Below are 15,876 nucleotides of genomic sequence, written 5' to 3' on the forward strand. Positions count from 1 at the left end.
AAGTAACAGAACAGAAGGTGAACTTTGGGTTAAAAAAACATTTTAGGACTCACTCTAGGGTCTTAAAAGACACAACTAATAGACGATGACTCTCAAGATCCAACTCGTGCCACCTCTTTTTTCTGGTATAATAAATATCTGTAAAAAATCAAATTTCACATAATTTACGGCCCTTGGTGCCAACGGGGGGTTGTGATATCCTTGGAAGCATATTTATTCATATTTTCTACTACAGATGCGGATGTAAAAAAAGGTTCAAGGACTGTGACTGGTTAATCTCCAACCAATTTTGAATTTTAAAAAAGACACTAAAACTGTCAATTTCCGATTATATTAACCTCCTTCGACTTTTATACACCCACGAGTGGGAGGGATTGAGGAGGGGACAGCCTCTTCCTATACGAGACAAATTCTGTTCGTTTCAGGGTTCAAAGTTGTTCTCTACTTTCGCATGACAATACTTCTAACTGTTCTTAAATAGCTGAAAAGGCAGTCATGTTTTGTTTTGGTTGTCTATGAGCCCTGAACTCTTAAGTATCGTTCACTAGGCAAAGAAATCAAATATTTTTTAAAGATATTTTCTGGAAACGACGCGCGTAGCTAAGTAAATCAAAAGAGGCTATGCACGTCAGCCATTTCTTTTTTTTATGCACTTCTCATTAATTTTTTTTTCATTTTAGGCAAATATGCAACACCAGACATCATAGTGAAGAACGCTATGGCAATTGTTTGGCTTGTCTAATCCATTATCTTGTGACAGTAAAAACAGGGATTACAATTTTAAAAGTTTTTTCTGCATAAGCTCTCTTGATTGGCTAGAAATTACAACTGTAATCTATTTGAAACTAAATTTGTAGTTTTAACTAAGCACTGAATTCTTCTTGTGGACGGTAATTTCCTAGACATTGAGTTCTGGCCAGACACGTATCTAGACATGAGATTCTAGCTAGACACGCATGTGAACGCCACTTAAGCTTTTATGTATCAAGTGTCACCTGACAACGCTGTTACGAACGCGTTACTGGTATCTTAGTTGGCAGCGTGACAGAAGCTTTTTCTAGGATTTAAAGCTCGATTTTAATTAAGCAAGAACCCTATATTCCCAGTATTTCAACTGCGGGCCTTCTTTAGAATGCTGTACCTTCATTGCAGCTTTAATATGAAATTAACTACCAAAATCTACTGAAATATAGCTTAAGGAGTTTGTAGTCAATGCCTCGTTTCCTTCGTGAAGAATTTAAATAATTGGGAGCATAATACTCAGCCAAAGGTGGTTGGAAAAAGTTATTTCAAATCTATGGATCACTTAGTATGATTGTTAGATTGTTAGATATGATTCTATGTATGACTTTTGCTTAAAATTTCACAGATTTAACTTGTCCTATTTTCAATTGGTCGGGCTATCAGAGTGGGCGGAGTTTAGAAATATTATTTGCATGTAAAATGCTGGCGATGATGTGAACAGTGTGAGTCTTCTAGAATTGCAGAAGAGAGAACAAGGCCTCTCTCTTTGAAAAGGGCTTGTGCCCTTTTTAATAGTCGAAAGTGATTGGACGAAAACTAACCCCCCTCTCACGCTCACCATTTCCCCAAACACATCCAATCAAAATTTTCAGATATCCATTTTGTTCGACGTCGTTGAAAGGTCTGGAAATTATGTCTGCGGATGACAACCCTCCCCCTATAGCCATCAGGACAAAGGTCGTAAGTTATGCCTTTGGAGCATTTAACCTTTTTATAGACAATTTTGTCGTAAAAGCTTCAAAAAGGGCTCATTTGATTGGAAGTTGAGAGGAATAGTTGAGAGGGCCTTACTTATTAGTCGAAAGTGATCAGAGGGCAAATGTCTCCCTCCAAGCCTATCATTTCCTTAAACAATCCCAATCAAAATTTCGATATAGCCATTTTGTTAAGGCTATCAGAAAGGTCTTGAAATTCTGTCTGAGGATAACAAATCCCCCAGCCCTCAGGGCAAGGGTTGTAAGTTTTGCCCTGGGGACATATAGGGTTTTTATAGAATGTGTGGTCATATAAACTTCAAAGGGAGCTCATTGGATGGGTAATCAGACGCTCTAGTGTTCTTTTTAAGAGTCAAAGTGATGAGAGGGTGGCTACCCTCTTTCCCCTGCACACAGGTCGTTTTGTACCAAAGTGTATCTTCTAGAAATTTTGACACAGCCATTCTATTCGAAATAGTTTATATATTATGTAACAAGGCTTTCAAGATTGAAACAACTTCCAGGTATTAGGGCCATCTGTTGCAAGTAACTTTCATTGGGCATTTAATGTGTTTATGGAAGCTAGGGATGGCTGTTTAACTTCAGAAGAGACTCACTCTTTCTCCCTGAAAAAGACTATGTAAATATAAAACGAACAGAAATTAATCAAAAAAATTTTTGCACAAAATAAGTTTTTCAAAAAAAAGTAAAGAACTCCATTAAACCAAAAATGAACAAAAATAGAATAAAATAATCTACCAAGCATACAACTACCACAAATCAGTATTAATAAATAGATGAAACCCAAAACAAACAGAAATTAAAATAAGTCAAACTCAAAATGAGCAGAAATTAATATGAGTAGGGTTCTAAACCCTATGATTTCTAAGAGCCAGAATATAATTTGTGCTTTACTGAAAAAAAATTCTTTTAAATGTTTTCACTTTTATAACTTGAGTGAGGCGTTGAGAAGGGGACAGCCTCTTTCATATACGGACTAAAGGCCATAAATGTTTTATCATGTAAATAAGGATTTTTCTGTTTTTTTTTAATATTATTTATTCTCTTAATACTATTTAAGACGCTTAAAAAAAGCTAAGTTTTTTCTCGTTTGAACTTACTTAGCATAAGGAATACAGACAAAAGAAGATCACCGGTCTAGTGAAGAGGACAACCTGGCTTGGAAATAAGATACAATTCAGTCATCTGTCCCATTATTGCGCGGATAGGTTAATTCAAATAATATTTGCTTTTTATTTTTAAAATTTAATATTTAATGAAATAATATTAACATTTTGATAACTAAATATCAGTAGAAGTATATTAAACTGACAATGCACGTTCATTTGTATTTTTTTCAGTAAAGTGCAAATTATGTTCTGGCCTTGGGAAGGCATAGGGGTTTTGAGCCCTACTCATGTTAACTGTCCTTAAATACTCATAAATGGCTTTTTTTCAAATTTTTTTTATTGTTTTAAAAAACAAAGTTGTGACACAGTCAAACTTTAGCATAAAGAGCGAGGGGTTCAAGAGGGGGCAACCCCTTTCACATACGGAATAATTTCTGTTTAATTCCTACTATTTTATTCCTATATCTTTTAATAGAAATTCAAAGAGAGAATCCTTGTTCTCTCTCCTGCAATTCTAGAAGACTCGCAACTGTTTAGTGTTGGGCGATATTCAATATCGGTATTGATATATCGATATATCAGAGCAAATATCGATATCGAATATCGAAACGAAAATATCGATATCGAAAACGATATTTGAACATATTTGACTATTTTCGGCCTTTTCTGCTACTAGTAAACGTCCTGCAGAAAAGATCCAACATAGAAAATTGTTTGGAAAATGGGCGAGAAGAAGAACAATGATGTATTTAATCCATTGACTCATACATGTTGATACACAGCATACTTACCTGTATCCATAAGTTGGTATAGCCTGTTCTCAAACTCAAAATACGTTTAGTCAGGAGGACTTCCAAATGTTGCTGAGAACCTCCAAAAGGCCTTGGCTGTATTAATGCCTTCTAAGCTCATAGGCCTTGCTCATATAAAAGAGAATTGGCTTTCAATGCTGAATCCAAATATAAAGGATTCATTCAGTTTAGTGTTCCCATCAAAAGATACGAGCCTGAGAAAATTTTCGTGATTTTTGGGAAAGGGGAGAAACCCCAAAAAGTCAAAGAATCTTAAAGAAAATCGTACCATCAGATTCAGCATATCATGGAACCCTACTTGTAAAGATTTTAACCTCTCGTCAGCGTAAATGTAGAATTTTTTATTATTTGTCAGAATAAAAATCACGGATGCATGTTTATTTATTCCTCTTTCTTTCGCCAGGGTGATCGCATCAATTCAAAGGCCCAAGAATGCTGGGAAAGTGCTCGTTCGAAAGAAAATAACAGTTCTAGTTCCCTTTTAAAGTGACCCGAGATATTGGAGAGCCAATAGCCCCCCTCCCACGCCCTTTTTCCCTGAAAACACCCGATCCCAATTTTGAGATATTTATTTTGTTCACCATAGTTGAAAGATTGAAAAAATGGTCCTCCGGAGATAACCTGACCCCCCGCAACCTGAGGAAAGGGCTTTAAGTTGTGAATTTGCCTATTGTTTACATATAGTATTTTTTATTTGTAAGTAAACAGGCCTTTTTATGGGAGGGGGAATTTTCTGTGGGGGGATTTTCCACAGGTAGAATTTCCCATGGACAGGGAAGTGTCCGGGGCTGAACTAACAAGGGGGAATTTTACACCGGAGAACTTGTCATAACTCCTATACGAAATTCGTCATAATGTTTCTCTGCCGATTCAATTTTTTATGTAGAGGTGTTCCAAGGAAATTATCATGATTCCCCCATGGTACCCGGGGGAAGGGCTATAAGTTATTAATTTTGTCTGTTGTTTGCATACAGTTTCTGTTATTTGGAAGTATACACACGTTTTTAGGGAGGGAAATTTTGCGCAAGGGGATTTTCCACGGGGAGAATTTTCCATGGGCAGGGAAGTTTCTGAAGATGAACTTATAAGGAGAAATATTACACGGGAGAATTTGCCAGAACTATTATATCAAATTTATTTTACTTTCTCTTTGCCGATTCAATTGAACATGTAGAGATGTTCCGGGGATATTATTCGGGGTAAATTTTCAGAGAGGTTAAAATTGCCTGGGAGATTTTTTGTGAAGGAAGGGAGTTCCCACGGGGGAAATTTTCCATGGGAAAGTTTTCAGTGGGAGCAATTCTTCGTGGCGGATTTTTCGCAGGAGATATTCTCCATGTGGAAATTTTTCGCGGGAGAAATTCTTCATCAGAGGATTTTCCGTGGAAGAAACTTTCCATTCAGAGGATGGGATTTCAATGAAAAATTTCCTGTTGAAGGAGTTTTCCGGCATGATTTGAAAAAGATCAAAAATTAAATGAAAGACAAGTCTTTTTTTTCAAATGAAAATAGGCGTAAGAGAAATTTCTAGGCGAAATTGTCCACAAGAAAATATCTGGGTGGAATTTTCAGCAGGGACGGATTTGTAGTGATGATTTCCTGGTATTAAATGAAAACAAACAAAAATTAAATAAAAAAATAAAAAAAAATTTAACGGAAACTAGGGAGACATATTGAAACTTGAAACAAAACGAAATCCTACCGTATGCGAGGGGAGTTACCCCCTCCTTTAAAGAGTTCCAATTATTTAAAAACAACTCCTGAAACACAAGGGCTATTTAATTAGAATAAGAAGCTTGTTTTTAAAAATACTAGAAAAAACGTATATGAAGGGCATCCCTCTCATATACGAAATAATTTCTGTTCGTTTTAAGTTTTACTGCTGAACCTTACTTTCATTTGAAAAAACCTGTTTTCTTCTTTTTTTTTTATTTAATAACTGAAAGGTAGAACAAATGCTCAGGAAAAAAACATTGACATGTTGCTGAGTTTGAATAGCCAGAAGTAGTCAGTAGGTCATCTTTCTTTACCCTGAGCCCGAGTAATTTAAAGTCTAGATTTCTATGATATTCACTCTTGTAATCAAAGTTTGTTTTTATTGCTTGATTTTCTATTATTCAAAGTTTAAAAAAATTGTGCAAAATACACTTTTATTATAATTGTTGGTATTTTTCTATCAGCCAGTACACATTCGAGAATTTGGATCTACAGGTACGGGGTAGAAACAACCGCTATGCTTGGGAAATAGATAGGATATAATAATAATAATAATAGAACAATAATATATATTGAATCTATAATATGCGTACCATTCAGAATCAGGGATAGCAGATGCGGATAAAGACTCATCGCTTTTAGAGGACAGAAAACGCCAAAGGAGAGAAGGATTAATTTTGGCCCGTGTAGATTCGATATCAATCATCTTTTTTCATATGTAAAGAAAATCATCATATAAAATCATCAATCATATATATATAATTTGGGCTGTATATTTGCACACTAGGGGATGGTGGGGCGGGGGTTAAGTATTGCGGGGCTGCGTGCAATAAGTAACCTAACCTAAATAAACCAAAATACCAACTAAATATTTATTAAAACATAGCTACAATGTAGTTTTTCACTGATTCGAAGCTAATTGTCTCCGTAGATTCTCGAGTGTGTAGAGGCTAACAGATAAGTACCCAATTATTTTTTAACTTTGCAAAGCCAAGAGTTAATCTGAATAAAAACTGATCAGAAATATCAAAATGGATATATCGATTATCGAATATCGAAAGTAAAAATATCGATATTTCGATATATCGTTTGATCAAATTATCGCCCAACACTACGACTGTTCACTTCATCGCCCGCATTTTACATGCAAATAATATTTCTAAACTCCGCCCACTCTGATAACCCGACCAATTGAAAATAGGACAAGAAACAAAGTTCTATAATTCTAGGCTTTAAAGTGCGCAAGATCACCTGTGACATATTTTCGTAAGCCAAAATGATTTTATGTCGATATAAAGAGTCTTAAATCTGTAAACTTTTGAATGTAAATCTTGGAACAGGAAACATGAAACCTATTTTTAATGCACTGTGAGTCAACTTTATCTTTGAAATTTATATTGGATTCTAGAAAACCTAAGTAGAACACGGGCTTATAGAATTTATGATACTTTGTCTTGTGGAAATGGTAATAAGAAAAACTAGATTTATAATACCAGAAAGTGGAACTTGTACAATTTTAATATAGTAGAACGTGCTTCTAAGAGCCCAGGAAATCATTTTATATACGGATTTCTGTTGTTCCTCTCGAGCAGTACCTCTATAAGGTTCTTCTCTTGTTTTTGTTTTCAAACCATGTATATAGACAATGTAGAATAAATGAATAGTTTATAGTCGGGACTCTTCTTCTATCTCCTCCCTCGTGAACCTTAGCTCTGAAAGATTCGGCTACACGGTTACCAGTACACGCATACCAATATAAGATGTTTATCAATGTCAACCCAGACATCACCAGAAAAGAGTGGTAAATGTTGATAGGCTAGTTGCCCTATGATCACTTTTGAATCTTTTGAGGACACTAGAACTTCCGATTTCCGATTGTTTTTCCAGTCTGAACTTACCATGAGTCGTATTTTTAGAAAAAAAACTGACCCATTGGCAAAGGGTAAAGCGGAGAACATACTAAAATTTCCACCGAAAAACTAGACGATGAAACTATTGTTCAAATACTCGGCTTGCGTTTGACCTCGAAAATCAAGTGAAATGTAACTCAGTACGCAGGGTATAAATTGACAACAGCATATTGAACCCATTTAAACCCTATGATCTTCTTCGTAGGAAACCAGATCCCACGCAGAGTCGCAGATTGTGATGTCTTAATGACCTTGGTTAAACTTTGTAACAAATACTCAATGTATTTCCAATTCCGTAATTCTTTTTACCAGCAAATTAAGGGCTTAGCGATGGGCGCTCCCCTCTCCGGGTTACTGGCGAATATTTATGTGGAACATATTGAAAATTGGGCTTAGATTCGTAGTTCTTGAAACATATCTTTTGGGGACGGTACATAGATGACGTAATTTCACTCTGGAACTATGGGGAAAATGAGCTTAAGGGTTTTTTAGATCACCTTAATACATACGATAGAAATTTACAGTTTACCTTAGAAATTGAAATCGCAAATAAAATCCATTCCTAGATGTGTTAGTTATTCGTAGTTTTGATAAACTCAATTTTACTATTTATAGAAAACCAACACAAAATAATAGGTATTTGCATTTTACATCAAACCACCCCCCCCCAAGTTAAAAGAGCAGTCGTAATATCCCTCGTTGATCGCGCCCTAAATATTTGTTCTGATTCAGCAGAATTAAACTTAATCAAGGATATACTTTTTGGAAATGGGTATCCTATGTTATTTATTAATAATGTAATTAACTGTAGACTGAAAAGACATTCCCGTAAAATTAATGATAGTTTACCAAGTGAGATGTCTGAAAAGCCCTTAAATATAATTTACCTCCCCTATATCCCAAAAATCACTACAAATCTTAAAAAAGTTTGCACAAAAAATAATCTGTATGTAGTATTCACAAATAATTTTAGAATCATAAATTTTCTAAATTCTGGTAAAGATAAAACCCCAGTTACTCGCCAAAGAGGGGTCTATCAAATGCCATGTGATTGTGGCAAATATTATATAGGTAGAACACACCAAAATTTAGAAAAGCGCATACAACAGCATAAAGATGATATTGGTAAAGCTCTAAATTCTAATTTTTCCACTGTTTCATCTGATTCTGCATTAGGCAGTCCTATTTTTGATAATCCTAACCACACTATAGCTTTTGATGAATCCATCCTTATTAGCAATGACCTGGGCATAAAGAAGGTGGTTCGAGACTCAAATGAAAATCAGACTTAAGATTAATAATAATATTTCCTTGAATAGAGACCTGGGGGAATATACACTAAACGCTCTATACACAAATTTAATTAAAAATGATCTTACAAGATATTTTAAAAAACCGATAGACATTAAAACAGAACCGGTCACAAAAAGACCTTTGAGGTTAGCTGCCAAAAGGGATGGACTAGCAATAAGAACGTGTTTTTAATTTATTTTTCTTTCATTTCATTGAATCGTCTTGTTTTACCTTACTTTTTATCAGTCCTGGTTGAACTTCGCTGAAGTAATGATGCTAGGACTGTTTTGAAAAAATTTCCACTTTTTTGGTTTTATTAAATAAAAAAACAAGTTTTTTAAACTGAAAGTAAGGAGCGACATTAAAACTTAAAACGAACAGTAATTATTCTGTATATGAAAGAGACTGTCCCCTCCTCAACGCCTCGCTCTTTACGCTAAATTTTTTTATTGTTTTAAAAAATAAAGTTGTGAGACAGAGTCAAACTTTAGCGTAAAGAGCGAGACGTTGCGGAGGGGACAGTCTCTTTCATATACAGAATAATTTCTGGTCGTTTTAAGTTTTAATGTCGCTCCTTACTTTCAGTTTAAAAAACTTGTTTTTTTTATTTAATTTTTGAACGTTTTTGAATAAATGCAGGTTTTGATCTTGGCTCACCGTACATGAATAATTAAAACAAAATTTTCATATTAATTTACTTTTATTTAGTTAAATGGCTTTCTCGAAACTTGTTTAATTTTATTTATGAACGTTTTTATTAGTAATAAATATTCGAAACTTACGAATTAACTTACGTAACGAACTTCTATATTCATATATTTTTAATACATTTATTAGGGGGTTCGCCCACTAGTCAATACCTTGCTATTTAAGCGAAACTTCAAATTTTGTTCCAATTCTTTAGAAATGACCGCTTAATCACGAAGGCCGTTAATTAGAATAAATAGCTCTTATGAAAGTACTAAAAAATCTTTGGCTTAAAGAGCGAGGCATTGACTACGGGGTGAACCCAATTATATATGTAATATTTTCTGTTCGTTTAAATTTTCTATGTTGCTGCTGTTGTAGTTGAAATACTTGTTTTTTTATATTAAATTTATGATCTTTTTTTAAATAATGCTGGGAAGTCCTGCGTCCCCTTCATAGCAATGTCCCTTCCCCCATGAAAACTTCCTTCATGAAAAGATCCTCCCACATAACCCCTGACTCACCCCCCCCCCCACTACCAGGAAAAATTTCCCCTGAAAACATCTGTATACTTCCAAATAACCAATACTATATGTTAACATTGGGTAAAGTTCATAACTTTCAGCCCTCCCCCGGGAAGTTCGGGGGATTAAGTCATCCTAAAAGAAATACTTATAATATTTTCGAACATGCTGAACAAAATGGCTATCTCAAAATTTTGATCAGGTGACTTTGGGAAAAAATGAGCGTGGGAGGGGGCCTAGTTGCCCTCCATTTTTTTTGGTCACTTAAAAAAGGCACTAGAACTTTCAATTTCCATTCCAATGAGCCCTTCCACTATATTCTAGGACAATTGGTTCGATACGATCACCCCTGGGAAAAAAAAACAAACAAACAAACAAACAAACACGCACCCGTGATCTTTCTTCTGGCAAAAAATGAAAAATTCAACATTTTTGTAGATGGGAGCTTGAAACCTCTACAGTAGGGTTCTCTGATACGCGGAATATGAGGATGTGATTTTCATTAAGATTATTTAATTTTTAGGGGGTCTTTCCCCCCTTTTTCAAAAATCAGCCAAATTTACTCAGGCGCCTAACGATTGATAGGTAAGATTAAACTTAATGAAACTTATATATTTGAAATCAGCATTAAAATGTGATTCTTTTGATGTATTTATTGGTATCAAAATACCGTTTTCTAGAGTTTCGGTTACCATTGAGCCAGGTCGCTCCTTGCTTACAGTTCGTTACCACGAACTGTTTGATTGGTCGCATGTTGTTGTCCTTTTGTTCTTCGTATTTTTGTTGTTTTGTTATGGAAAGGCAGTGTTGTCTTCGTCGCTATTTTAGTACCAAGTAAAATGTGTACAGAGATTGCGGTGTCTTTAACCGCTTGTTATCTTGTTTATTTTTTGATAAGGGAGGTTTAAACAGTAGAATGATTGAAGCGACTAGGGGAGTTTCTGTAAACAAGTTGATAAGATCAGATTTATTGCTGAAAAAGCTATCACAAGTTGCTTTGCAAAAGTCATTTTTCTGCGAAGCTGTCTGTTGCTAACAGTTGATAGCAGTTGTTATTTTTGTGGATTCACAAACAAACCTTATGTTGTATGTTCACAATGTTATATTAAACAAGTTTCGAGAAAGCCATTTAACTAAATAAAAGTAAATTAATATGAAAATTTTGTTTTAATTATTCATGTACGGTGAGCCAAGATAAAAACCTTCATTTATTAGAAAACGTTAAAAAATTAAATAAAACAAAAAAGTTTTTTAAACTGAAAGTAAGGAGCGACAATAAAACTTAAAACGAACAGAAATTATTCCGTATATGAAAGGGACTGTCCCCTCCTCAACGCCTCGCTGTTTACGCTAAAGTTTGACTCTGTCTCACAACTTTATTTTTTAAAACAATAAAAAACTTTAGCGTAAAGAACGAGGCGTTAAGGAGGGGACAGTCCCTTTCATATACAGAATAATTTCTGTTCGTTTTAAGTTTTATTGTCGCTCCTTACTTTCAGTTTAAAAAACTTGTTTTTTTTTTTATTTTATACATGATAATGGTAATAAGCTTACCTAAGCTATGGATGTCAGGTATTGTGTTATCTTGGAACGATAATTTCGACAGGACAACACAATACCTGACATCCATAGCTTAGGTAAGCTTATTACCATTATCATGTATAAATACATACCCTGAATTGGCCTATATAGGGGTGGGGGGGGGGGGGCTAAAATTAATTTCCGAGAGAGATGAGGTTAAAATTCGTAAGAAGCATGAAAAAAAGGCATCGAATTGTGTATTAACTTTATTTGAAACTCAATAATATGATTTGGTAAAGATTGACCCAATTTTTTACTTGAATAACAGAGTAAACAGAAAATATGAACAATACAAGAACAGTTCAGAAAATAATTTTATTTTAGATAACTATTTTCTGTATTTACTATAATTTCCTATTGACAACATAAAAATTTGGAATATTTGATTTTTTTTTTGGGGGGGGGAGGTGGAGGGGGGTTGGCCCGGTCAATATTTAAAACATTAAGATTATAAAAGAAAAGATAAAAAAAAAATTATGTTATAAAAAAATTAAAGCTAAATAGCCGGTATTTATGTATTAAACCATACACAGTCGAGAAGTTTACTTACTTGAATCTGCGAAAAACAGGTTAACCTTTCTGCATTCGGAGCAATTAACTTGGCTCAGTGACATGAAGTAGCCTACGATATAGGTATATTTTAATTAAATACTTAATATATAGAGTTAGTATTTTGGTTAGGTTTTTTTATTGTTGTTTCCATAATTTTGTTGCTAAAATATAATAATTTCATCATATTTTGGTATATTGCTTTACAATTAACCTAATTTAACTTCTCGAATGTGTTTGATATAATATGTATGAGCCACTCGATATATTGAAAATATATTACCATTGCATTTTCTCTAGCCATTTTTTTTTTAATTTTTCAATGAGTGCACTACCTTTAAATATGAATTTCTATTATTTAAATGATTAAATAAAAAAAACAAGTTTTTTAAACTTAAAGTATGCAGCGACATTAAAACTTAAAACGAACAGAAATTATTCTGTATATGAAAGGGGCTGTGCCCTCCTCAACGCCTCACTCTTCACGCTAAAGTTTGACTTTCTCACAACTTTTTTTTTTAAACAATAAAAACTTTAGCGAAAAGAGCGAGGCGTTGAGGTGGGCAGAGCCCATTTCATATACGGAATATTTTCTGTTCGTTTTAAGTTTTAATGTCGCTCCTTACTTTCAGTTTAAAAAACTTGTTTTTTTATTTAATTTCTGATCGTTTTTTAGTTAATGCAGCTTTTATTTTGGCTCGCCGGCATTGAATAAGTAAACAAAATTTGCATAAAAATTTTACTTTTCTTTTGCTAAATGGCTGTCTCTATATTTGGTTCTGAAATAATTTACAAATTAACTTACGTAACGAACTTTTATATTCGTATATTTTTCTTCTGGCAGAAAATACACAGCTGCGGATTTTTGCAGATATGAGCTTGAAACCTATGTTATAGGTTTTTTTGATACGCTGAATCTGACGGTGGAATTTTGATTAAAATTTTTTCACTTTTAGGAGATATTTCCCCCCTCTGAAAAAAATCAGGTAAATTTTCTCAGGCTCGTAGCCTTTGATGAGTAATACTAAACTTAATAAAATTCATATATTTCGAATCAGCATTATAAACCCGTTCTTTTGATACATTTATTGACATCAAAATTCTGTTTTTAAAAGTTTCGATTACTATTGAGCCGTATCGCTTGTTTTTTTTATTGTTTTTTTTTTTATTACGTATATGTTATTATATATATGATGGGGGTCTCCCCTTATTAAATACCACGCTCTTTGCTTTAAAATTAAAAAAATATAATTAATTAATAAAAACCTTAATCACACCGGCCTCTTTATTATAATAGATATCTAAATCTAAAGCACAAAAAAAACTTTTGCGTAAAGAGCGTGGTATTGAATTGGGGGAGACCCCCCTCATATACGTAAAAATTTCTGTTCGTTATAGGTTCTAATGTTGCTTCTTACTTTCAGTTGAAAAAACTGTTTTTTTTAATTTAATTTCTGATCGTTTTTTAAATAATGCTTGGAAATCCGGCACCCCCTTCATATAAATGTCCCTTGCCCCAAAGAAACATCCTCCACGGACAGCTTCTCCCGCGTCACGCCCTCCTCCCGCCCCCCCCCCACCACAAAAAAAATATTACAGAAAATGTATTTATAAGTACCAATAACCAAAACAAAATGTAAGCAAAGTGCAAAGTTCATAACTTGCAGCCCTTCCCCAGTGAACTGTGGGGGATTAAGTCATCGTAAAAGACATATTTATTAGATTTTCGACTATGCTGGACAAAATGGCTATCTCAAAATTTTAATTGGGTGATTTTGAGAAAAAAATGAGCGTGGGAGGGGGCCTAGTTGCCCTCCATTTTTTGGTCACTTAAAAAGGGCACTAAAACTTTCAATTTCCATTCCAATGAGCCCTCTTACGATATTCTAGGACCACTGGGTCAATACGATCATCCCTGGGGAAAAAAAATAAATAACCACGCACCTGTGATCTTTCTTTTGGCAAAAAATACGAATTCCATATTTTTATAGATAGGAGTTTAAAACCTCTGCAGTAGGATTCTCTGATACACTGAATATGATGGTGTGAATTTCATTAAGGTTAAATAACTTTTAGGGGGTCTTTCCCCCTTTTTTCTTTTTCAGGAGTCAAAAGTGATGCAATAGCAACCAGCCCCCCCCCCCCCTCCCTTTTTCCTCAAATAAATCCGGTCAAAACTTAGGGATAGTCATTTGGTTTAAAATAGTCCAAAAGCCAAAAACTATGCTTTCGGGGTTGAAATCCCCCAGCCCCCTATGGGATTTAAGTTAAGCAAGTTGCTTATTGTTACTTTGATACTTAGTTGCTTTGGTATTTTTACTTTGTACTAGTTTCGATATTTTGATGAAACTTTACTATTTAAGAAAAAAATGATTTTGAAATTGGGAATGCTGAAAAACTTAAAGCTTAGGCAATCAAAAATAAACGCAAAATGATTAAAAAAAACTACCGAAAAGAAGTTTTTCAAAGAATAGTAAAGGCCCTATTATACATAAGATCAGCAGAAAAACCAATAATAAACATAGGCAGCGCAGTAGTGCTGCCTAAGTAAAGAACGTTGTTGGCACAATATATTATTTTATTTTATTTTTTTTTTCCATACCAGGGCACTTCGTATCGAAGGAGTTGTCGTAGAAACTTCGAAAAGAGCTCATTCGATTGGAAATTGGAGTGGTTAGTGTCCATTTTAATAGTCGAAAGTGTTTGGTGGGCAAATGCCCCCCCACGCCCATCATTCCCCCAAACATAACCTCTCCCACAACCCTTCTCATGCCCACCTTATCCCCAAACACATCCAATCAAAATTTTTAGATAGCCATTTTATTCTACGTAGTTGAAAGTTTTAGAAATTAGGTCTTTAAGGGTGACAAACCCTCTCCCCACAGCCCTCAGGGCAAGGGTTGTAAGTTATGCCCTGGGGGCATATAAGGTTTTTATTTAAAGCGTTGTCTTATAAACTTTAAAAGGACTCATTCAATTGGAAATTGAAAGGGCTAGTGCCTTTTTTAATAGTTGAAAGGGATTGGATAACGACTAAAGCCCCTCTCATGCTCACTATTTTCCCAAACACATCCAATCAATATTTGAGTGCAAGGATTGTAAGTTATACCCTGGGGGCATATAAAGTTTGTATAGAAAGTTTTTGTAGAAATTTCAAAAAGGGCTCATTTGACTGGAAATTGAAATTGCCTTTTTTAATAGTCGAAAGTGAGCGGAGAGTAATTAACCCCCCTCTCACGCCCACCATTTCCCCAAAATCAGTCAATCAAAGTTTAGAGATAGCCATTTTGTTCCTCGTAGTTGAAAGTTCTAGAAATTATGTAGGGGAACACGGGGTGGAACGGGGTAAGGGGCGGAACGGGGTTAGATGACAAGAAAGGTGCTGCGCCAAGCGGCAATAGCTATAACTACTCCAGCTCGGTACAGCTGAACTGCGGAATCCATGTTTGTTTAGTTTCCTTTCGTTTAATGAGAGAACCAGTTGTCTTCTAGTTATTTGCTGTTGGATGGCAACTTTTATTGATTTTGTAATAAAGGTAAGGTTAACACGCTTCTTTGCATTACATCTGTAGCTAGTCATGCTTGTAATGCGTTCAATGGGCTTTGTTTTAGTGACCTTATTGTTTCTTTACTTAAAGTTTTTGCGTGGCCATAACCTCAAAATAATAAGGCGTGTTCGTGGGGTGGAACGGGTGGGGCGGATTGGGGGCGTCCCCCATTCCACCCCGCACTATTTTAGTCTGACCAGTCATTAAAACTGGGTCAGTACCTTTTCTTAATTTATTTTCAGATGGTCCGTGTGTATAAGAGAAAGACAAACAGACAATCATGGTCTACTGAGGCGATGAGCAATGCTGTTGTAGCGGTTATTTCTGGTCGATGTGGCTGCCTGAATGCTTCTAATGAGTTTGATGTTCCCCAAACTACTCTTGAAAGATACGTTAAGAAAAAAGGAA

Source organism: Artemia sp. Qi Xiang Cuo, unplaced genomic scaffold, assembly GCF_049724085.1.
Source record: "Artemia sp. Qi Xiang Cuo unplaced genomic scaffold, ASM4972408v1 HiC_scaffold_3419, whole genome shotgun sequence".
Lineage (NCBI taxonomy): Eukaryota > Metazoa > Arthropoda > Branchiopoda > Anostraca > Artemiidae > Artemia > Artemia sp. Qi Xiang Cuo.